This window comes from Vanellus vanellus (assembly GCF_965231255.1).
Source record: "Vanellus vanellus genome assembly, chromosome: 3".
Classification (NCBI taxonomy): Eukaryota; Metazoa; Chordata; class Aves; order Charadriiformes; family Charadriidae; genus Vanellus; species Vanellus vanellus.
Window position 1 is genome coordinate 3,308,143 of NC_138907.1, and position 23,996 is coordinate 3,332,138.

General features: G+C 39.8%; 1 long non-coding RNA gene across 1 annotated transcript in view; it reads left to right on the forward strand.

The window, feature by feature from the left end:
- The first annotated feature begins 215 nt into the window (after nt 1-215).
- The window catches only part of LOC309670140, a 94,404-nt gene continuing 70,623 nt past the window's right edge, over nt 216-23,996 (forward strand). Inside the window, exons 1-2 of the long non-coding RNA XR_014268973.1 lie at nt 216-225; nt 3,069-3,173. This is a non-coding gene — a long non-coding RNA (uncharacterized lncRNA). The remainder of the gene's footprint in view (nt 226-3,068; nt 3,174-23,996) is intronic.

Sequence of the window (23,996 nt, forward strand, 5' to 3'; positions counted from 1 at the left end):
CTTCTGGCTGGTATCTTTAAGTAAGCTGTGGACACTAAGAAACATGTCATCTTGAAGATGAATGAATTAAGCCTGTAGATTGTTTGATTGTGTGAATGTAAAATAGCTTTTTTTGGCACTTGTTGCTTTAGGACCAAGGGTCAGATTCTTTCTCTCTCTTCCACTGCAGATGCACTGAAACTCGTGTGGTCCAACTGCAGTGGCTTAGGAGCCTGTGATGGTTTTGTGAGTAATTGTGCATAATGGCTTTTGGGGACAGGTCTTGTGGTTGCTGTGAGCTGCTAAATTCCTTGGTGCTTTAAAGGGGAGGGCACAAAAACAATGGAGGTGACTTAGGCCTTAAGAGTGTGGCACTGCAGTTATCAAGAAGGACCTTTCCTTATTTTCCCCATGCTTTTCTTCAGTCCCCTTCGTTATGCTGATTCAAAAGAAGATTAACCAACAGCAAAAAGAGAAGAAAACGTGACTACTGGATCACGATGTCATTCAGTGGAGTCATTGCTTAAGACTGTTTTCAGGAAACTGTAATAATTACTGAACTTAGCATTAACTCAGAATCAGCTCTGACCCTGGGTGGAAACAGAATGAAATTGGTGTGTGTGAGTGTGTATGTGTGTTAACTTGCATGTATATCACAAGATCAGTGAAAACTCGGGGTTGCGGGAGGTCAGAGTAATAGGCCACGTACTCTGAGCTCTAGCAGTCATCGTCCAAGTACTCAAGACTGCTCTGCCACTGCGTCTCAATCTCATCTAGAGGGACATGTCTTATAAAGAAGGGAGTTCTTTGTGCTTAATACGGTCTGTCCACTTTGAAAGTCTGCAAAGACAACATTTATTTCTGTCTGTTTTAATGGTGGGTTTGTGATGACAGCACCTAAATTTTATGAGTAGCACTGTATGAAAATGAGAAGTTTTCTTAAAAAAAATGTAAAATAATCCTGTGAATGAGGGAAAATTTTCTAATGACAGTTCTAAGGAGAAGGCTGTAAAACGCTCTCACCAGTTATTCGTCCTATAGCTTCCTGCCTTCCACCAAAGGTTTTCCTTGCTTCTTTAATTAGCAGGAAATTTTATAAGAGGATATATAATTTTGTTTCTCTGAAGGTAGAGGGTTGAGTGGTTTTACAACATTCCTTTCGAGCTAATAATGATTCAAAGTAGCAGTCACATAACATTCGTTTTAGAACAAATGTGTATGAAAATTACTTCTATGTAGGAAATCACAGCTTATGGCTTTGGCACAAGGCATTACTTTGGATGGAATTACTCCAGATTCTTGACACACTTTATCCAATTAACTTCCGTTTTCATCTCCAACGTGGCTGTCACTATTTAGTAAAAGTCTTCTATAATGCAGGAAATGTATCTCTGATGTAGGCTTGAAGTGTAGCAAGTTGTGATGTTTAAAAGTTGGCCCCTGGGGACTGGGTTTAAATTGCTAAAACATACTTTGTTGTGTAAGTCACATTTAGCATAGTTAGGTGAAGTGGTCAGGACAATATCTGCTCTACAGCATAAATATTTACTTGGGGTGGATTAAAAGTTTCCCAGTTTTAGGAGTAGTGGGTTTTGTTGTTTTTTGTTTGTTTGTTTGTTTAAGTGTGTGTCTTAAGGAAGGTAAATCGGAGCTATTACAATACTTCATTTGGAGTTAGAAGACCTTCTTGCACTGCACTGGTGCCTTTTCAGAATGATTCCCCAGTGTCAGACAAAGAATATCATGGAGGCATAGAAGAAAGTGGAATGGATTTATCTGCAGTAATCTTTATTAGCGAAAACCTCTCAACTTTTCCTCCTTCATTTTCTAGGAGGAAAGGAAGATCAAACATACATTTCCTTCACAAAATAGTAGGTTTGGTTTTTGTCCACCTTGGGATGTGAATGAAATCTTTATTCCCAGTTGGCAATATGTGACATAGCATACCTTTTGTGACAGGCTATGTAAGGGATTAATCATCTTGTGAATTTATTAACAGTAGTAATAAATCTTTTTACAAATATTAGGGATCCTCAGCAATTTTACTGTCTTGAATTTAAACGCATTTGAACAGTGTAAGTAAATTAAGAGATAATATTAAATAGAGATGTTTGCTCATAATTTAACTTCTAGTTCTCAAGCTATCAGTTGTTTACTGGTCTGGACCAATGAAGTGCTAAAAGCTAAATACTGTGAAATGTTAAACTTTGATGAAAGACATGAAGAAAGAAACTGTTTCTTTTGCCAACACTGTGGTCAACAGCAGTGCCCTGACCTGATTACTTAAGCTGATGTTTTTCCTAAATCTGTCATGAATCAGTAATTATCAAGTTTTGCAATACTCAATGATTCTCTTGTGAATAGCAAAAAGTTTTGTTATTGTAGGTTGGTATTTTCTAAAAAGAAGTGTTCAACTCTTACATCTGCAAGCTCTATACAGTATGTTTTGCTTTTTGTCTGGAGAACTGTGGTATGCCATGACAAATCTCCTGAAGAGTTTCACAGAATGTGAGGAAAATTCAATCTGGCCTAATCTGGAAGTGACCCCTCTGGTATCTTTTAAAATAAACTTTTGTGTCAGTGTGTTTTTCCATTCATGGAAGATATCCAGTGTTCGGTTTGTAGGGCTTGACTTGTAGGGCTTCTAATAAGAAAGGAAACCTATACAACATATTATTATCAGTGGGGTATTCTCGTAGTAATTTAATACGGTAGCCCCAGAAAAATTTCCCTTTTCTGTTGCGCCAAGTGCCGTGCGGTAGTGTGGGGTGTGTTGTGGATGAGGTCAGAAGAGGGTCTAGGTCTCTGAATGAGGCTGGAAATTCAATCTATGCTTCCTTTGATTCTGGTGGCATCATACTAAGAGCTGACTTCAAAACGCCAGTAATCCTTGTAGCTTCTGGCTGAGTTTTCAGAGAAATATTTCGGAGAAATAAGGAACGAAAATTAGGGGAACTTCTCAGTTAAAGGGAATGAAAGATGTGGTAACGTGATGCATTGTCTGTTTAGTCATTTAAAATGAAAAGGATGGGATAGCAAAACCTCTGTGAGGCTTATTTGAAGGATGCTTTCTGCTTATGTCCATACAGATCAGTGGCTAGAGTCCTGCGGAAATTGAACTTCAAGCTACATGTGAAGTTACTGTGGAGCCTGCCAGCCCCTGGAGCTTGATAAGGAACGCAGCAGAGTATGAGGTAAGTGGGACTGCACTCCCCATGTGGCAGAGCCCCCGTGATCTGATTGACAGCGATCATTTGTCGGCTGATTGGTGAGCCTGAAAGGGGGGAACGTACAAACAAGCAAATCTAAATGCAAATGTTGATTTGAGGGCACTGTCTAACATTGGTGGAGATTTATCCAGATGATAGGGTACTTGATAGCAGAAAAAAAAAAAAAAAAAAACAACTAAAAGGAAAAAAATGAGGAAACTTGAACCAGCCAGTTCTTTTCTGGTGAAAATTGCTTAACATAGATTTGTGGTTTTATGTAAACGTGCATATTAAAAGAATGCTGACCTTTAGAAACATGGTTTTCGATAAATTGCTATTGTTGCTGTTTAAAGCATATGGACTTACAAGCAGCAGAAAATACCATAAGCCTATGGGATCGGGAATCCACCATGGAAACAAACAGCACCCTGGCAAAGTAAAAAGATATTTCCTTAATGGTGCTCTCCATTAGAAAGTCAACTCAGCGTAGTTCCCTCTGAAACCTGCATACGGGGTTACTACATACCTCTCAAAGATAAATGCACGATAAACCAGTGAATTAAATGGTAACCACTATGTTTTACTTTAAAACAAAGAAGGCTTTTATAAGATTCTTGAGCCGAAGTTATATGTTGTGCATCCATTGTTTAGGAATGCAATGACATTAATTCCTCTTTGAGACAATGAAAAAGATCTAGAAATATAGAGCTGCCCTCTAGTGGCAAAATGGCAGTATGAGGTGTGTCTCCTCCGGTGCTCACAGTGGTTGGAAAGTGGAACGTTTACTGGAAGGCAAACAAAAATGTGCAAATGTTTTTTAAGAGATTCTATAGTTATAGTTCAAATGTCAAACCAGTAGTGGAGAAGATGGAATATTAGACATAGAGCACAGGCATAGTGCCGTCCGGGGAGGTGGTCTTTCACCGTTTTCATAATGTATGATGTACAGAAGAGCTCTGCAGACTTTATATCCAGAGCTTGTTCCAAAAATTCTCAAGTTTGGATTTGGACATTTGCTTCAGCTTAGTTTGGGAAGAGAGGTCATCTATGAAACTGGGATGTAGCTTCATAGCTGAACTTGCCCTGGTTTGGAACTGTTGAAATTGATGACTTTGTCCAAGGTTATTCTCCGCTAGATGAAAGAACTCTTTCCTGAATTCTACATCAATCCTCTTCTCGTTTGCATAGTCTTCTGCTCTGGTTCACGAAGAAAGAACCTTCATGGATTAAATGAGCCAAATTTATGAATCCTCTGAACAGACTCACCTTAAAAAGGAAAATAATGTCTTTATGGAGAGTGCCAGCATATTCTAACCTAATATATGCAATTAAATTAATTTTATGCTTGTTTAACCTGTGGTAATAACTACTCCCCTTGAGTCAATTTAATTCTTTAAAATTGCATGAAAAAGAAAAGAATCAGACTAAGTTACATAAGTGATGTTGCAAGCTGTTACATACAAACATTGTGTCCTTTGTGAGGCTTCGTTTGTTACCTTGTCAAAACCATTAACTAAACCTCTATGATACAGTTATTTGGAAAAGCACCTGAGTTTCTGTAATGACTACAAAGGTGTCTTTCTATGTGATGTTAGGAGGAGCAAGACTGGTTAGTGAGGATTAAATTTTTCTGTCCTGGTATGATATTTTCTGAAGTTGCTGCTATCTTCATCTTCTGTGCAAAATGTTGTTTCTGCTTCGGTTTGGTTATACAGAAGGTTGGGTAAGATGAATTGAGGAAAAAAATCTGAACCTGGAAAGAATAGGAATCCTAAATGCAATGATTTGTCTTAAGGTTCAGGTTCTGGGAATAACAGATTGTTTCAGATTTACAAAGAATACACCACAAGGGAATTTCGGAGTGGCTGCATTACTCCAGTGTATTTTTTGAGATGGCAATGGATACATGTGTGGGGGGAAAGCGAGACACAGAGGAGAAGGGTATGAAAGGCTCTTGTTGAGAAGTTTCTTTGTGTGTATTAATATCAGTGGGGATAAAAGAAGAGGTGTAGATAATACTGATTGCAAACAGTTTTAATCAATGTTAACTGCCTGTGCAGAGTCTTCAAAAGATTAAAATGAGAGGGAAGACTGCCCAGGGAAGTGAATGTAATAAGCAGAGTCTAAGGAGTGTTGATGAATCAGGGTTTCCTTTATCCGTGCTTATCAGGTGCATCTTCCTCCTATTCATGTTTCCTACAGCCTCTTTTGTTTTCTGCTTAATGAATGCAATACTGCTTAGAAGGCAAAAATCAATTTCTCTGGGTGCAGAAGTCCTGGAAGTATGGACAGACCTATGAACACACATAAATACATTCTGAAAAGCACATGCATACGTGGATGCACACACACACACACACACACAGAGCACAGGCAGTTGTGTAAAGGCCTTTCTGATAGCATCTGCTGTATTTGTCTCCATGGGTTCTGTAGAAGCTTCTCTGTGCAAAGCTACACAAAGAGAGTTTGGAGAAAGCTGAAAGAATAGGTAGCTCGATGGGGCTACCCCTTCCCACTTGTTATGAACCAGAATTACTAAAGATAACAGTGCTCTGGGCTATCTGGGATTAGGAGCTAAAAGGAGTCCCTTTTAATGTGCATCTAATGTAGCTGCATAACTGGGAAGTCAGAGGGTGGTTGGGGCCACAGAGTCAAAGACCCCTCTCCAGAAAATCCTGGGCTTCTCTAAATTGCTGCAAATAAGGCAAAATCTTCACTTCCTCGGTGGACTGTTGTTGACTAATCTCTGTGACTGTTCCCTTCCAAGGGCTACTCTCTTGCTTTTAATGTAAGAATGGACATCTTGGCTCACTTCTGTTGGTCAGAGTATTCTTTGGCCTGTCCTGAATCTGATTGAATGAAGAGGCTGATTGTAGTATCTAACACTGATTTTTGATGTGGGGAGGTGCAGATGCTCCACAGAAGCTGCTTAGTGATTTCGCAGACACCTGGAGGCAGACGTGGGATGGAAACTTCCAGGCATAACTAAGTCCAGTTAGACTCTGTGGTAATGGTCAGAGAGTAGAATATCTGTTAATTCTTATGCACTATACTCATATACATGTAATATTCTTATAACAACAGCCTGAATCTTTAAAACTTGTCAGACTTCTGCACTTACAAGGTTAGGCCCAAGCACATAACAGCTGAAGCTAGTACGTATGCTTTGTTTGAAGCAACAATGAAGTAATAATTTGATAATACTTTGTTACATCTGTCCCTTCATGTGGGATATTTCGTTCCCCATCTCACAATGCAGCATATCCAGGAGTAGCTGGTGTTTTCCTTGCTTTTTCCATCTCTCCCGTCATGCATACCCACTTGCCTGCACAGGGATCAGTGTTTCCCCTCTGTTATTGTGGTTCAGTGGTTCTCACTGATGATAGTTAAGAAGATATTTTGGGATATCTCAAACAAAAGAAAACAGTCACCAGAGAAACAAATAACTTTATGTTTATGAACGTCTTCACCTTTCATCAAGCCTTCCAGAGCAGCACTCAGCCTGGAACCTCAAGTAGTTGCTGGCTCCTCTGACGCTGGTTTTATTTTGTGTGAGGTACTTGATACAGATTGTATCTTCACCAGACTACCGGTGGAGGTTAATTTGCATGAGAACAACATTTCCAGTATCCTTCAGGCATATGGTAGAAGCTGCAGCCATTGAATCTCTAGGGAAGTTCATATTGTCCTGTAGATACACAGCCAAGAATATAACTTAGATTCCCAGCAAAGACACATTCTTGTTCAGGCATTCAGTGGGGAGCTTAACCTCTGCAGTGGACCTCACTGTTAGTTCCAACAGTGAAAAAACTGTAAGTGTCATGAGCTGTGATTTGTTTTCTGAAAAGGCTTGGCAGACTGCCACAAACACTAGGTATCTGTCTAACTGAATTTGCAAGTTCCTCCAGCTGCCCTGGGGAGCTTGTAAGTTCCTTGAACCTCATTCTTGCCCGCATGGAAGTTACAAGATATGAGTGCTTTGCCAGCAGAGCTGGTAAATTCCAAGAACCCCAGATACTGGATTCACAGAAATTACAACCCTGCTGGCCACACTGGTCGAACTAGAAATGTTTTGGAGTTCCATGAGCCTTAGCTGTTTCTACATGTAATGTACAAGTTCCAGTTTTGCATCTGCATAAAGGACTTTGGCACAAACAGCTGGAGTTTTTGGTGGTTACAATCTCAGCCAGCACAGTGCATAAGCAGGACTTGAAGAAGTTGCAGTGCCAATGGCTTCTCAGCAGAGTTTGTAAACCTGGTGGTCTCTGGACAGAATGTTTTTGAGGCTGTCCCTGTTGACTTAGCAGAGGAGATGCTACTCTCGTGATCCTCAGACTTCAGGGATGGGATGTAATCTATCACATCATTAAATGACCTTTTATTGGAACCTAAAATTTGTGGAGATAATAAATTCTGCCTCTCAACTGCCAAGTTTGGAAACCTCTTTATAATGTCTTGATGAGAAGGAAGATTGGAAATATAAAAGTCAATTTATCAATGAATAAGAATATGAATTCTGTGAGTGTTCTACAGAAAGATTTGGATGACAAAAGCTTGTAGCTTTTGTCAGAAAGTTTTCCTCTGGTGAGAGACCAGACATGCTGTATTCAGATGGCAAAGAGGGGGATTTTTAGTTTTATAAAGGTAGGGTAAATTGGGTAAAACATGTCTTACCCTAATGTTTTGTCTCACAGAATTTAGAAGTTCCCTATCACTTGCAGTACTGCATTTAGAAAGAAGTAACACTTCAGTTTTCTTATCATGTCTGACATTTGAAGAATCTCTAGCGAAAGAAATATAAAGATGCTGAACTTTTCTTATGGGCAGTATAGTATGCATTGTATTTCAATGACGGTTTGGATCAAAGGATCCTATATAATCTTGACATCTGTTGCCTTCATATTCCGTAGACACCATTAAGAGGTAGAAACTTTTTTTGTAAGTGTGTAAAAATACGCAAAGTTGAATCATGCTGCTTTATGACATTTGGAGTCTGGACTTCACAACTTTGACATTGTTTCAACATTATTTTTTGTCATAGAACCATAGAATGGTTTAGGTTGGAAGCGACCTTAATGATCATCTACTTCCAACCCACCTGCTGTGGGTAGGGACACCTTCCACTGGACCAGGTTGCTCAAAGCCCCGTCCAGCCTGGTCTTGAACAGTTCCAGGGATGGGGCATTCACAACTTCCCTGGGCAACCTGTTCCGCTGTTTCATCACCCTCATAGCGAAAAATTTCTTTCAAATATCTAATCTAAATCTATCCTCTTCCAGTTTGAAGCCATTACCCCTCATCCTATCGCTACATGCCCTTGTAAAAAGTGCCTCTCCTGCTTTCTTGTAAGCACCCTTCTTCAGATACTGGAAAGCTGCTGTAAGGTCTCCCCGGTGCCTTTTCTTCTCCAGGCTGAACAACCCCAACTTTCTCAGCCTGTCCTCATAGGAGAGGTGTTCCAGCCCTCTGATCATTTTTGTGGCCCTCCTCTGGACTTGCTCCAACAGGTCCATGTCCTTCTTATGCTGGGGGCTCCAGAGCTGGATGCAGTACTCCAGGTGGGGTCTCACAAGAGTGGAGCAGGGGGGCAGAATCACCTCCCTTGACCTTCTAGCCATGCTTCTTTTGATGCAGCCCAGGATGCGGTTGGCTTTCTGGGCTGTGAGTGCACATTTCCAGCTCAAGTCCAGCTCCTCATCAGCCAACATCCCCCAAGTCCTTCTCCTCAGGGCTGCTTTCAATCCATTCTCCGCCCAGTCTGTATTTGTGCATGGAATTGCCCTGACCCAGGTGCAGAACCTTGCACTTGGCCTTGTTGAATTTCATGAAGTTTGTGCAAACTCACCTCTAAATCCTATCCAGGTGCCTCTGGATGGCATCCCTTCTGTCCTGCATGTTGAACGCTCCGCACAGCTTGGTGTCATCGGCAAACTTGCTGAGGATGCACTTAAAGGATGTTGGTCCATGTCACCAACAAAGATGTTAAACAGCACCGGTCCCATTACCGACCCCTGAGGAACACCACTCGTCACTGCTTAACACTTAGACATCGAGCCATTTACCATAACTCTTTGAGTGCGACCATCCAGCCAGTTCGTTATCCACTGAGTGGTCCATTGGTTAAATCCATGTCTCTCCAATTTAGAGACAAGGATGTCATGCAGGACAGTGTCAAATGCTTTGCACAAGTCCAGGTAGATGATGTCAGTTGCTCTTCCCTTATCCACCAATACTGTAACGCCATCATAGAAGGCCACCAAATTTGTCAGGCACGATTTGCCCTTAGTGAAGCCATTGTTGGCTGTCACCAATCACCTCCTTATTTTCCATGTGCCTTAGCAGAGTTTCCAGGAGGATCTGCTCCATGATCTTGCCAGGCACAGAGGTGAGACTGGCTGGCCTGTAGTTCCCTGGGTCTAGGGAAGTTGTGTGTAGTTATATATATATATGTAGTTATATATATATATAAAAAAAAGTGTGTGTATATATATTTATAGGTGTTCATATATAATACAAATTGATGTGAACCAGTAGAATGTCTTAAATATGTAGAAATAATAGGGCTGCCAGAATAGATTGGAAAATGGCAGAAAGAAAAAGTTTATAGATGGAGTAAGAAAAATTGATCAAAACGGAATATTATTTGTATCTGAAAAAAACCTTCTAGAGGCCAAGGCTTTTCAGCCAGTAACCATGTGACATGGAATAACATTCTGGAACCTGCTACTTAAAACACAAAAATGCTGTGATGGTGTGTGTCTGTCCATCTGTCAGCACCTGCTGTGCCCAAGAAAAATTCATGTCTATGTTATAAAAATCTATTTCCTTTATCTTGCAGAGAAGATAAATCTCGTAGTCCTGTTTGCTAACATGTACTTACTGTGCAAATGATGCTTACTGAACTTAGGTGTGTACCTGAGAAAAGGCAGTTGCAGAAGTGGAGTCTAAATGTATAGTTTTGTAGTTATTGTTGACTACATGAAGTGCATGCCGCAGTGAGTTTACGCTTCACATTGCCAACTATGCAGAGGGGCTATTGGAATTATGTACTTCCACATACACGCATTTTTCTGTGTACGTTGTTACCTAAAACTCTGTCTATGTCATCAGGCAAACAACAGGAAAGACAGAAAAAGAGATTGCTAATTGGGTCTGCGTTTCCAGTGTCTTCCTTTGTGTTCTTTTTGCAAATATGAGCAGTATAGCTCTGAGAGTATCATGCTATTATGGGGATGTCAAAGAAAATGGTTGGTCATATAAAATATTCTGGAAATGCTTCCCTCATAAAGATATGTCCTCTGTTAGCTGACACATAGGTTGTTAATCTTTCCCCTTTCTCTAAAAGAGGGAATGTGACAAAGTATATGTCAGAGCAGTTTTTCTGTGTCCATAGTCTCTCTCATTCTAGCTCTGTGCATTAGATTAGTTGAGCTGTGGGCCAGTGTAATCTTCTGTGGCCATCTTCTCTTCTGATGTAACTCTTTCTTAAAAATGTTGTGGGCAGTCATCTTCTGGGTGGCTGCTCTGCACATGTTTTTTCCATTATATTAGTAGTAAAGTTAACTGGCAGTTGTGAATCTTCTTGCGCCTCCCCCTTTGACTGGCAGCTCTTTCCCTCTTTCATAATTAGTGATTGACTAGAATTTGCTGGAAGGAGTGAGAGGTCAAGTCTCCAGTGATTTGAAAATTGGACTTGATGTGCATGACACTAAAGTTAATTTTGTCAAAGCTATTGATGAATAAAACTTTCCTCATGTTTTCCCTTTTTTGATTAAAGTTAACTCCTACTTTACAAGCTTATTACTCATCTTGTATATATCTCAAGTATAATGGTTGCAACTGTTAAGAGATTAATTAAACTTCAAAGCTATGTTATTAAAGACTAAGCAAGAACACCCAAAAGCAGAAGAATTTGCAGTTAAGACTATACAAATCCATTCTTAACTAGTCCACAGTGGGTAGGGATTATGTAGAGCAGTAATAGCATTTGCTGTACAGAGGATCTCTGCAAAATCTAGACATAATGGACTGCATGGAGAACAGTACACAGCTGAATGTTCCAGGATTATGATTCTGGGGTTTTCTTTATTTCTTTTAGTAGACATGGCTTTGCCTTAAAGGGTGTAGCTGAAAATCATTTTAGATAAGCAGGACTCGTCAGTCCAGGATTTTGCCTTGACAGTCATCTGTAAAAAATGTTAGCTGATGTTTCATTCCAAAATAATGAACAAAAGGCTTGATTCTGCTGTTAGATCTGGGTTTATTAATCATCAAAAAGTGCATTAACCTATCTGTGTGGGTGGCTAACTGCAGTGTGTGCCCCAAGCTGTTGCTCCATCAGGACTGTAGAGTTATCCAAAAGGGTGGACAGCTTTATGCGCCTTCCCTGTCTGTGCTGAGATATGGTCTGAGTGGGAGGTGGATTAACCAAAACTGGGGAGACTTATAGACCTCCGTGCTAGTTACTCATACCCTACTGTCTGAAATGGGCATCTCTGGAGCACATTTCTTGGGTGTAACTTATTTCATGAGCCTGATGGGATAAATATGGTATCTAAACATCTCCAAGTCTGCAGTCGGGGCGGGGGGAGGGGGAGGCTGTCATTTAAAACATCTTTGCACTTGCTGAGATATTTGGGCAGAAATTCGAGAGATGTGTACACTTCTCTGGAAGACTTCTTTGTGTCCTTAAAGTAGGAATTACAGATTCTCTTTGTTGATACAATGACCCGTTTCACCACAGTCACCTTCTTTTCTTTCTGTATTGCCTAGGCTTTTTTTTTTTCCCCTATGTTTTTTTGTTTCTTTGTTCTTTCTCCCATTTACAGCAGGAATTGTGGAATAGTGTGGTAAAATTTACACCATTTTTTCAGGACAAACACTGTTTTTCATATGCATACTCAGCTGCAAGATTTTCAAACAAGGTAAAGCTTGAAGGAACTCTACTGAGCAGAGGTACAAAAAGAAGTGATTCTTCATTACTGTGTGTAGTTAAACTGTGGAACTCCTTACCTTGGATATTATGGATGCCGCAGCTTCTGTAGGTTCGAGGGGATACAGGACAGGTTTATGAAAAATAAATTTGTTAGGGATACTAAATGCATTGGAACGTATGTCTCAGGGAGTTCATGAGCCGCAAATTGTTGGAGCCTGGAAGAGCATTTAGGAAAGTACCACTGTGTTTGCCTTGTTCTTGCACCTTGTTTTAGTTACTGCCAGGTGAATTAGATGGATCTTTGGTCTTACACAATTACAATAATTTTTATTGTAGGGAATGCCTCCTTCACATAATTTTTTGTATGTATAGAGATTCCTAGGAAAGACCAGTGTGGATTTTATTGCCTTCAAAAGCAGTGAGAGACACATGGGAGATTCAACATGTTAGTATTTAATTACTGGCTTAGCAAATACTTCCTTCTTCTTCCCTCTTCATTTTTGTCCCAGGTCACACCTGTCATAAATGAGTGTGGTGCACTGTGGTTAAACCTGGTGGAGCATTGCACTTGCACACTTTCCACTGGCAGAGGCTGAATCAGGGAGTGGGAAGGAGTAATGGAAAGGTTGCTTTCTCTCTGGGATGACAAAGGTTTTCCAGGGCAAAAATTACTCTCTTGGCAGTGAGAAAAAGGCAAGTTAGGAAAGATACAGTTAATGCCATTTTTTTGTGGCTGTCACTGCAGGCTGATTAGACAGTACCTGAACTTGGACAGAAGTGTGAAAGGGGAGAAAAAAAGTCGTGGGAAAGTAAATGGTCCCTTTTTGCCTCCTTAACTCTTTACAGCGGGTGCAGTGAGGGACCTCAGAAGCTTGCCATAAGTATTCAGCAGGGAAGAAGGAGGCAAAGAAGTTAGGAAAAGCAAAGCGAGAGGTACCCATCGCTGCCTGCTGGTGGGGATAAGAAGTGAAACCTTCTTAAGTCCTCTGCCATATGTTTTCACTGTGAAATGTCATGTTCAAATGATGTTTCCAACTATGCATCTTTCTGTTTGAGTATGTTTTTTTCCTGTCTTTCTGCAAAACCTCTCTGGAGAATGCGTGGACATTTGGGTTCTGGGAAGCTCAGTGGTTTGTTTTCACTGAAAATCTGTTCCCCTCCCTCCCTGAATCAGCTGAGTTCCCATGGGGGAGGCTTCCTTCCTCACCCACCTAGATTAGTTGATATCTGTAGGCTTCAGATACTTTTAGCCTGATGCTGTGTGCCACAACAGCAGCAGCCGTGGCTTTTCTGTGCTGCAGCAAGCGTTGCCTCTTGACGCTGCCTCCCCTGAGGGATCATTAGCAGGGTGGAGGCTATTTTCTTTCCTAGAAAGAGGAAGAGAAGAAGAGGATGAGAGATGGGAGGCCTAAACAATCTAGAATTAGATTACACTGTGGGCTCAATGACATCAGCTTCCTTCAGTCTTCCCACCCATTTGCTCTCTCACGGCATTTCTGTTTAGGCTGATGGGGATCTGATGATACCTGAAATACCATGCTAATTTCTTGGTGGTTAATTGGGTCCAAAGCAAAGGCCCAGATCTGCCGTCCCACTCCCCAGTACTGGGAAGTCTAGAGTGTAGATAACTGCATGTTGCACTGCACAGGTAACTTCTATCAGGCCGAAAAGCACTGGGTTTCAGAGTACTTCAGAATTAACGTCAAGGGATATAGTCACCTTGAAGTCTCGTAAATTAAAATAAAACCTAAAAGTAGTGATAAGGTTTGGAGTATTTGTTGTAAGAACTCTCTCTCCCTCTTTCTCCCTCATTCCCTCTTTGTAGCTATATGGCCATAAAGTTGTTGTTAAGTTCATGGAGTGCATTTGCATTTAGCAAAACTTAAGGTTAATGCTTATTTAAAAAAAAAAAAAAAAGTTTTGTTACAGATAGACTGAAAGAAAGTAAAATGGCTCCCATAGAACTAAGAAAACTATCTGTATGCTTTATGGCTGTAATAATTGCTGAGAAGGATGTTCCCTTATTGGTTAGTGTTGGCATGGCTTCTGTCTAAATGGGAGACTTGGGCTTTGAGAAGAGAGGGTTGTAACTGCGTGTCCTGAGGTCAGAGTGTGCGGGGCGCTAGGCAATGCTAATTGCAGAGAGCTTGATTCTTTTTAACTTCTCTAATAAATCTGTGCTCTGTGGTGTATGGGTATGGGGGAAGCTGGCTAAAATTGCCACAGCACCTAGGCCAGTATCTGTCATGTAATTCTGCATATATGTATGGTCTAGGATCACTTTTGCTCCCTTGTCCACACATTGCCAGCTGCTCAGGTTAGAGTATCTCCTGCAGGAATAGGTATGAGCTTGATGTGCTGGATACATTTTTGGCGCTAAAAAAATCAATGAGTGTAATGAACGGGACCCATTTTTCTCCTCTCTCCTCTCCTCTCCTCTCCTCTCCTCTCCTCTCCTCTCCTCTCCTCTCCTCTCCTCTCCTCTCCTCTCCTCTCCTCTCCTCTCCTCTCCTCTCCTCTCCTCTCCTCTCCTCTCCTCTCCTCTCCTCTCCTCTCCTCTCCTCTCCTCTCCTCTCCATTATTACTTTTTAATATTTCATCCTTTTATTGCTAGCTCTTTTCTGCAGCAGTTATTCCTCACATTTTGTGCATGATGCGCTGGATACATTTTTGGGACTAAAAAGGGTCAAAATAAATAAAGTAATAAATATTTCCCCTTGAATACAAATGTTTTTAAACAGATAGCCAATAGGGAAAAAATAAGTGAAAGACCAGTGTCTCTAAGTCTTGGTAGGCTCGAAATATTTTCCTAGGAAGGAAAAAAAAGGGCTAAGAAACTACTTCAATTTCCTTCAGACTGTTCCCTCAGAACCTTAGTGCCAGCTGGAGACAGCATGGATCTCCATGTGCAGAAATCTGGGATCTGCATGAAGGAGGGAGATTGTAGGTCACAGTTTAATCTGATCACAGATACAAACCAACACAGGTGGTGTTGATTCCCCAGAGGGGCTGGAATAAGTTCTGTGTCACTGCATGAACTGCAGTGTTGTGAAACTGGCACTTACCTTGCTAACCTTGCAGACAACATCTGCTTACTCAGGCTTCTCGTCTTATTCCTAAAATTACTCTTGCCACAAGCCATGTTTCCTGCCTTTTAGGAGGTGCTCCATGTCTCTGCATGTATGGCGGCGCCTTTAGACTGCTTTTGTGCTATGCAAATTTCTTTCTCAGTGGAATGGTTTGCTGTGAGGTTTTAACCTGTGGACTTGTGCCAGCACTTATCATCTATGAATACATATATTCGGGATTGAGGATTTGAATATAGATTTTGCTTCCTACCGATGTAACATGATAAAACACACCTTTGGTTAAAAAAATGCCTACAGTTTGTGGGATGGAGATGAATTCCAGATCCCTGTTCTTCTTCAAAGTTTGTGGACAGACTAATTTCTATGTAGAATAAATGGGTAAAACTCGTGAAGAGGCAGCCAGGAGGTTGAATTTAAAGGTTTTGAGCTTCAGGTCTGAATAAGAATAATGAATAAAACAATGTCAATTGACTGTGTTACATTATGATTAAATTCTTAGCCATCCACTTTCCCCACAGAGAACTGTGGAGGTAATGTTCTTTCTCTCAGAGTGCAGGTAAAATTTGCCAGGTTATCTTTCTCAGCAATTAATACAAAGAAGTTCACTGATAGTTTTGATACACTGCTGTTCATCTTCCTGCTTCAGTTTAACCAGATTTCTGCTGTAGATTGGTGATCACAAATTCATGTGGGGTGAGACATGCTCAAAATAGAGATATGAGACCTCCAACATATCCACGGATGTCCTGAAGGGTCCAAATGCTTTGCTCTGAACCAACGCTCAGCTGAGAAATTGTGCTATTAATAGAAATTGTGTTGGTGAGAAATTGTGCTGTTAATAGAAAGTGTTGGTGAGGGCTGTGTTCTTCAGGTAAGGTCTAAATCAAGGCTCAAACAACTTTTGGAGATGCAAGAACCCAAAGAACTGTAAAGATCTGTCAAATTAATATTCTGTAAGTGGTCTTCTACTTACCCAGATGTCATATGCTATTAAAATTGGATATGCTTCATTCAGTTCCTGGGTGAATTGTTGTTTTCCAGTTCAGTGTGGCTTCTATTTCATCAGCGAATAAAAGGTTCCTTTCTCTCTACTTTTTCATTTGGTCTCATAGATATGTACATATCTATGAGACCAAATATATAATATGCGTATTTTTTGTGCATATATTAGAACAATACAAACCAGATTGTAATTTATTTTGCAATAGTTTGAAATAAGGTACAATATAAATGACTTGACATTATCACTATCTTTCTATTTTAGGTATGTCTTGCAAATCTTTTATGGAGAGAAATAAATTGTTGAGGTAACCACCTCAGGCAAGAACAGTCCTCTTTTCCTGCAATTTTTTCTCCCAATCTGGTTCTAATTGCACTGCCCTAATCTGGGAGGGAGTGAGGTGTCCCACTGAACAGTGCTAATACCTTTAAATTTCCCTCTAAAGGTAATACTGTGCTTTTGAGAGAGCTGTCAAGTTTTTGGTGGGTGAGCATTTAGCAAATATGTAAGCATAATATTGCAGCTGTTCATATTAGAAACTCATAGATGCTTGTTTAGATGCTGAAGGCAATGCATTAGGAACTGATGGTGACTGATTATTATCCAATCAGTTCCTGATGCAGTATCTGCGACATCAAAAACTCTGCAGTGGTTTTAGTTATGTCCTATTTTTTTCAGTTGCAGTGTCCCCATTTAATATATTTTTAAAAAAATTTTGAACTTCAAATGTTTAGGCTTAACAAGGCCAGCATACTAGGAACAAAAGAAAACTGCTTAATTGCACCACTCAGTTTTTTAGGATATTTATACCTTTCTTTTATCTAAGAATCACTAAGAATAAATATTACCAAGACTCACTCTAGGTAGCACTGCTAGAGAGCACTATACATCTTATACAAGTTTTACTTTATTCGAAACGGTTGTTTGTTGGTTGAATAGTTTAACACAAGTTAGTCGGCAAGTGTTCTGCTTTTCAAAAATGCAGGAAATTATGTAGGCTTGCAGCAGGGCAAGTCTGCAAATTCAGTAAGTGTTTGAGTTGTGAAATTCATGAGAAACTCTAGCCTTATGCCAGCATCTATGGGCTTTCTGTATGCAACATTTTGGCAATGAGAACTACAGACATGATGTTACTATCCTATTTCTCACACATTTTCTGGATCTAGAAAAAACATTACATTTGAAAGGAATAATCTGATTTCAGACCTAAGTCTTGGTAGCTAGCCTCTATATTTCCATTGGATGAGTATATGCCAGGTATGCCTGTCCATTTCCTGTAGATCTTACTGTACTGAGAGCAAATAACACACACAACATAAGCGGAATATGGTCATCACAGTCCTCAGACATCAAGATTTGTGCTTTCACCCACTTCTGTTTGAAAGAATGCAGTCATTGATTTTGGAGATAGTTGGGTTTTGTATTATTCTGTAATATTTTGTAATCTGTGTCCCACAGTGATCTAGGTATTTTCATTCACTTGAACTTTGGGCATGGAAGAAAAATGCTTGCAGTGAATAGGGGAATGTAAAGAACGTTTTCCAGGGGAAAACAAACCATGTCAGGTGACATCTGGTGACTAATGAAAGTGGTAACTAAGTACATATAAATATCACAGACAAACTACACTTTTACATCAGAGGTATTTTTGTTAGCATTTACTGAGGTAGAAATAGCATCACTTCACCAGGGCTGTTTCAGATAGTGCACTTTTATCTCAGAATAATTTTCTTCTAAAATTTTGCAGGACTAAAAAGAACTCATGTCATACCTTTTTTTGCTGAGCACCAACTTCTGTACATCAGAGCGAGCCATTTTTTTATCAAGTTCCTTTGATCCTTAGTGTGACATGAATAGTTTTTGGCAGACCATAAATGCGCCCTGGAATCTCACATGTAAATAAAACTTAGGGAGATATCTCTAAGGATTGTCCATTTGGAGCTTCCAGCCATTAAACTGTGGTGAAATTAATATAATTATTTTATGTGCAGTGGCTATATAGTATTCCTTTCTGCTGGGTATCCATAGGCTGATCTAAAGCTACCTAGTGTTAATGGGAATTGTGTGTTGATTTCCGCATCTTTGGATTGTGCTGTAAATAACGAAGTTTGAACCACTGCAGATGTGAACAACAATATTATTATGGCTAAGGAGCTGGCATATTTATTTGACAGCTTAGGAAAATTATATTTGAGTGGCATTTGGTAGCAAGGAGGGTCTCTGCTTTCCATAATACTGACTATATGCTTCAGCATAACAAGATTTGTGTTTGATTATTTGGTAGCTAGCTAACTCTAATGATCTTTGATATCCAGACAGTCAGTGATGACTTTATCATGAAACTGTGATGATTTCTTTAATTAGTGGTGTTGAATTAGAGACAGAAGATATTGCTTTAATTTGCTTATTCGTAATGGTATTTCTAACTTCGTTTTAAAGGTGAGTAAAAGCTAAATGAGAACTACATGAAGGTAGATTGTACACCTCCTTTTCCGAACGTTGCATTAGTGCTTGGTACCATAAATATGGGCATAGATACGATAGCTGTGTTTCTTGAAACGGTAGGTAATCATTTTGTTCCTCTTCAGTTATGTGAACTTCAACTTTAAAAAAATTACAAGAATCCTGACTGTTTTGAGTTGGGACATTACCAAGGTCATAAACGTGGGAAAAATTGATTGCAATTGTTTTGTGTAATGGAAAATTCAGCATAGATGGTGGTTATGGTGGAACACTAATCTTTGAACTTGTGACAAGACGGGGATGAAGTGAAAAGTCTGGGCACAGAACTTTGTTTGTCTTAAAAAACTCAGATCTGAAGAATGAAACGCAGAAAAGCCATCGTCTGCCCTACAGTTCGGTGGTAGACCAAAGTTTTCAGAAGGTATTTTTACGAGTAACATTTTCAGTGGGGTTGAAATGAGATGTGATGTCAGAAAAATTTGTTAACCCAGTTAACACAGAGATTATTCTGCTGCTGCAGGGTGCTGCAACAGTTAAGCTGGGAAGGGTCAGAGTTACCAAGGCAAGGTCTAGAGTTCAGTGTACTTAATGGTTTGAATAAGCTGCGAGGTTAATCTTGTGTGCATGGTGTGTTTGGATTTTGTGTACTGCAGCGGTATGTCTTGGTTCTGTAATTTAGGTGCCATGCAGGTCTACTAATCCATAAGAGCAAAGAAATTGCTGTGTTTAGCATAATCCCAGATACCACTGTGAGAGAGGTATTAACTGCTCACAGTTGCCAGCTGAGATTAAGCCAATTCACAGCCGTCCAGGTTAGGCCTGCAAGTGGATTCATGTCAGCTAAGTTTCTTCCCTGAATGTCCTACACAGGAAAAAATGGCATAATTCCACAGACAACACCTGGCACTGTGAAGATCTGTCATTAAAACATTTAGGGTCTTTGTGCATCTCCTCTGAGAGAGGTATTGTTAAGCAACTCCATTTGTTGAACTGAGACCTAGTTTATTTGGTGATCTTTGGCATGCCCCAATCTGCATGTAAACTGATAAAGCAGACTTGTTCTTTCTGGTTGAGCCTCTGCTTGTTTGGCTTCTCGTGTATAATAGGGAATACAGTAAAATATAAATTCAAGGGAATTTTCTAACTGCTGAACAAAATCATTTATGTAAAGCATTTAAAAATGATGTGCATGTTTCTTCAGCTCCTTACACTTACCTCTTTTTATGCTTCTGTAACTCTACTGATCAGTGCTTTCAAACCAGGGTGGCACAACTGAGCAGAGAGCTATAACCAAATCCTGCTTTTGTGTTTGGTCATTGTGGAGCTCTGTCAGTAAATCTCATATGTTTAGAAATAAAATGCCAGAACTGCACACAATAACAGACAAGAAAGAAAAAATAAATTGGATGTACTGGAGACATTTGGTGAAATTATAAGAGGAAAAGTACATATTGAGAGATTGTTCAAAAAAACGCTGTAAGAATGTTTTCTGAAGGGTGAAGTAAATTATAAGCTTGTTTACTAGAGTCGATTACCTGCAGATGATGATAAGCAAGATTGTTCACTTTACGTTTCAACGTAATTTGCTACAACAGCAGAATATTGTAGCAAGGAGAGCCAGCTGCTTTTTTTTTTCCCTGCAGGTTTTACGGGCAATATTCTGCTTATAGTATCTTAAAGAAAACCAGTGTTACCCTGCCAGTACGTCACTGGGTGCAGACCAGGTGTAACAGCAGCAGCGCTAACACCATGTCTGCTCACCATGTTTGCTCCATGGTGTTCTCTGGGGCTGCTCCTCTGTGGTGTGATGGAGAAGCAGGAAGCCTGTGGCTGATGGAGGGGCAGACTGCAAGGCCGACGGCAATTCCTGGTGAAATCTTTACCCTGCGCAAGCACTCCAGCAGGCAACAGGGTGTGTGTTTGGATCAGATGTTTTTGGAGGGTTGGGCCGCTTTCCTTACCCTGCATACTAAAACTGTGAGGCCCATAGAATACAGCCTGTACCATGGCTGATGTAAAGCTGTTGATTTTTCTCTGGGAGAAGTCCTGTGCATAGTGCAGCCTTGAAGCATACTGGCAGGGGAGCAACTCAGAAAATCCTCAGAAAAACCAGCCTTCTACTGGAACAGACCAGAGGCAGGCTTGGCAGGTGGTCTGATTATGTTTGCTCAGCCAGTTCAACAGTATTTGCTGGACAAAAGAAGACATCAGGTGATACAGAAAGTCCCAAACAAAGCTCCAGATGAATATAGACATGACCAGACTTTCTCATCTGTTGCATATCTGTTAAAGTGGAGGAAAACTTGTAGCTAAAAAAGAAGGTACAAGAGCCAGAAGGCATATCTCTTCTGTTGATTCTTGCATAGCAGGCTACTAAACACAACACTACTGAGAATTCAGATTTCTTTGTGTTTCTTTTGTAATACTTAAACTGTTTTCCATTGGTGACAAAAGAGTTAAAACTATGTGGGGTAAATTCTTGTAACCTCTCTTCTTGCTCGGTCGTTTTTGGCCTGCACCTTTTTCTTGCTTCCATCCCTGTATGCAGTGCTAGCTAGCATGCAAATGCAATTTTGACATGGCACTGAAATCATAGTCAAATGGTGGTGGATGGCTGTTAGATTGTGATTTTTTTAAATTTGAACCATTTAGGCGTCCAAATGTATGTTTGTAGAACCTCTGTGGAAGGAAAGGCTCCAAAGGAGCAGTGGGAGACCATTTCTAGGTAGGAATTTAGGCAAGCATTACTGCAAATGGTGCAAATAGATATAGATTAACATTAGATACAGAAGGTACCTTCACAGGTTAGATGTCTTTCCAAGGGTAAACATGCATTTTCCATGTTCTCCCTCCTAGCTTCTCTATGAGTGAGAAGGTGTTCCAAGTGTCTGAAAGATTTGGAGTACCTTTCGCTTTTCTATGGTGCATAAAAAACATATGGTAAAAGAATGTTAATCTTGCTCTAACATATGTAGTCCTGTAATTTACAATCTATCTCACACTGCAAAGGCACAGAGGGGACAGATTAATTGCACACAGGCGACTTTAATTCTGGCACTTTCTAATGTTTCATTGCTTGACTCTTCAATCTTGATGATCTTTTGATACTGCTTTTTCTTTTTATTTTAACGTGGATATAATAAGATTATGGAATGAATGTAAGACCGATTAAAAGAAAGTTTAGAACTTCCAGCTCAAAGATCAAACAATCAAGCCTCAATATTTTTCAAATTGTAATTTGCAGTGAAAATGTCTAATGAAAAGTTCAGACATAATGAAGGCTTTGCTTATATTCAGAGTTGTAGGTGGTGCTCCAGTTCTACATGTCACTAAAAGTTAAGAAACATACTTTTTAAAAAAAAGCAATAAATAATAGGTAGTCAGCATTTGAAATCTGGGCAGCCCTACAGGAAAAGAGATCTCTAGTAGTTGGTGGCAGTCATCACAATGTTGACTTGGTGCAGCTACAGAAGAATGGTGTTACCAGTTTGCACATCACCCTTGCTGGTGGCAAGTGTTTAAGAATTTTCTTTTCTTTTTTTGTAGAAAGGGATTTTTAAGTATGTGCTATTTCATTTTCCACTATTCCAGTAAGATGGGTTCAAACTAGCACCATAGCTTTAGTGCTGGATGACAAATTTTTATGTCTTGTTTAAAAATATTTGCTAATAAATGGGTAGATGGAAATAGTTAATACAATGGCAGCGTTCTGAAGATAGAGGTGTGAAAGCATAAGTAATTCTGGCAGTATGACAAGATAAGAAGTATGTAGAATGATGTCAGTAACTTAAAACATACAAGATGAATTGAAAGAGTCTCTTAATCGGAAGAGTAACAAAAAAGATCATATAAAAATAATCAAGGGAGTAAAATTTTAGATTAGCCTAGAATGATTCTAGCATCAATTTGAGTCAGTTCTTGGAATGAAGCTTTGATTTCTTTCTCAGGGCTGGATTTGGCAGCGTAGCTTCTCTTTGATGCATTTCTTTATGAATCCAAATGGATGGGGAGGTGGCATGTTATTCATCAGCAGCATTTTTGGAAATCTATGGCATTATATTGATATCACTGCAGAGCTTGAGCTGACTGAATAATTGAAGATGGATTTAAAATGTTAGAGTGGAATAGTCAGATAATTTTTTTAAAAATCATACAATGTGACTGATGTTTTTATTGCACAGCACATTTTATAGCTTATTAAAACAGTCTCTGTGACACAGTAGACAGGAACTAGTTGGCTTTAATAAAAAGTAAGGATAATTTATAAGGGTCTGATTGAGGAAAATGTGATGGTTCCAGTTGCAATTCTGCCTCCAGTCCCAGAACTGATATTTAAGGTTTGTGTTGAAACAATCATGATATTGAAATGAATGGGCCTTTGCCATTGTTTTGAGTTATTCTAGGATATCACCACAATTTTTATTTGCAGATGCTGACATGCCAATTGTACCTGCATGCACAATTATCAACCGTAATCACAGCCGTTGCACATGCTTGCCCTCATCATTTGTCAATTAACACTTGTTTGAGAAGAGTAGATTAAACTCATACCTTTATTTCAGTCTTTATGTAAATTTAATTCGAGAATAAAGGTGGTAACTCTACTTGAAGAATAGTGGTTTCTGGGCTGGGAACTGGAAAGTCACATAGCAAGTCTGTTGTGCAGACTACGTATTTATCTCTTGTGAACAGGAAGAAGAGAGGAGATGTAAAATGAGGAAGTAAAAAAAAAAAGTGTTAGAATTGCTTTAAAATTAAAAACATCCAACTGATCCTTTTCAGTAAGGGGTGGAGCACAGCTGCTGGATTTTGTGGAGTTTTGCAATTAGAACTCGAACCATTCCCTGCCTTGATATCATGCTTTTGCCTGTTCTTCAACCTAAGTAGTATTTGCTTTCTGTGCCCTCCTCCTGGAACAGTGCCCCTGCACTTGAAAACACCATTGTCTTCTCCACTGCTCCCTTCCCCTGGAGCTAATAGCAAAGCAGCAAGATCAGAGGAAGAGGGAGTTCGGCTTTCCCTATGCCCACAGGAGCTGAGGTGAAACCTTAGTGACATCCTTACAGCCCAGGCAGATATTTGACTTCAAGTGGATTGCAAGTGGATATGATGGGTCTTGAAAGTGACAAGTGTTGTATAAAAGCATAGCATTAACTAAGAAGATCAAAATCTTTATCTGACTTGCAACCCAGATAAAAATTGTGATCCTGCTTGCCTCTGTCTTCTTGCATGGACAACTCAGCATCACCATTGATGTCCTTTCGTGCCAAGTTGTCCTCCTACCCAGCTTTTATATAAGTTTTGTTCAGGTGGAATGAATT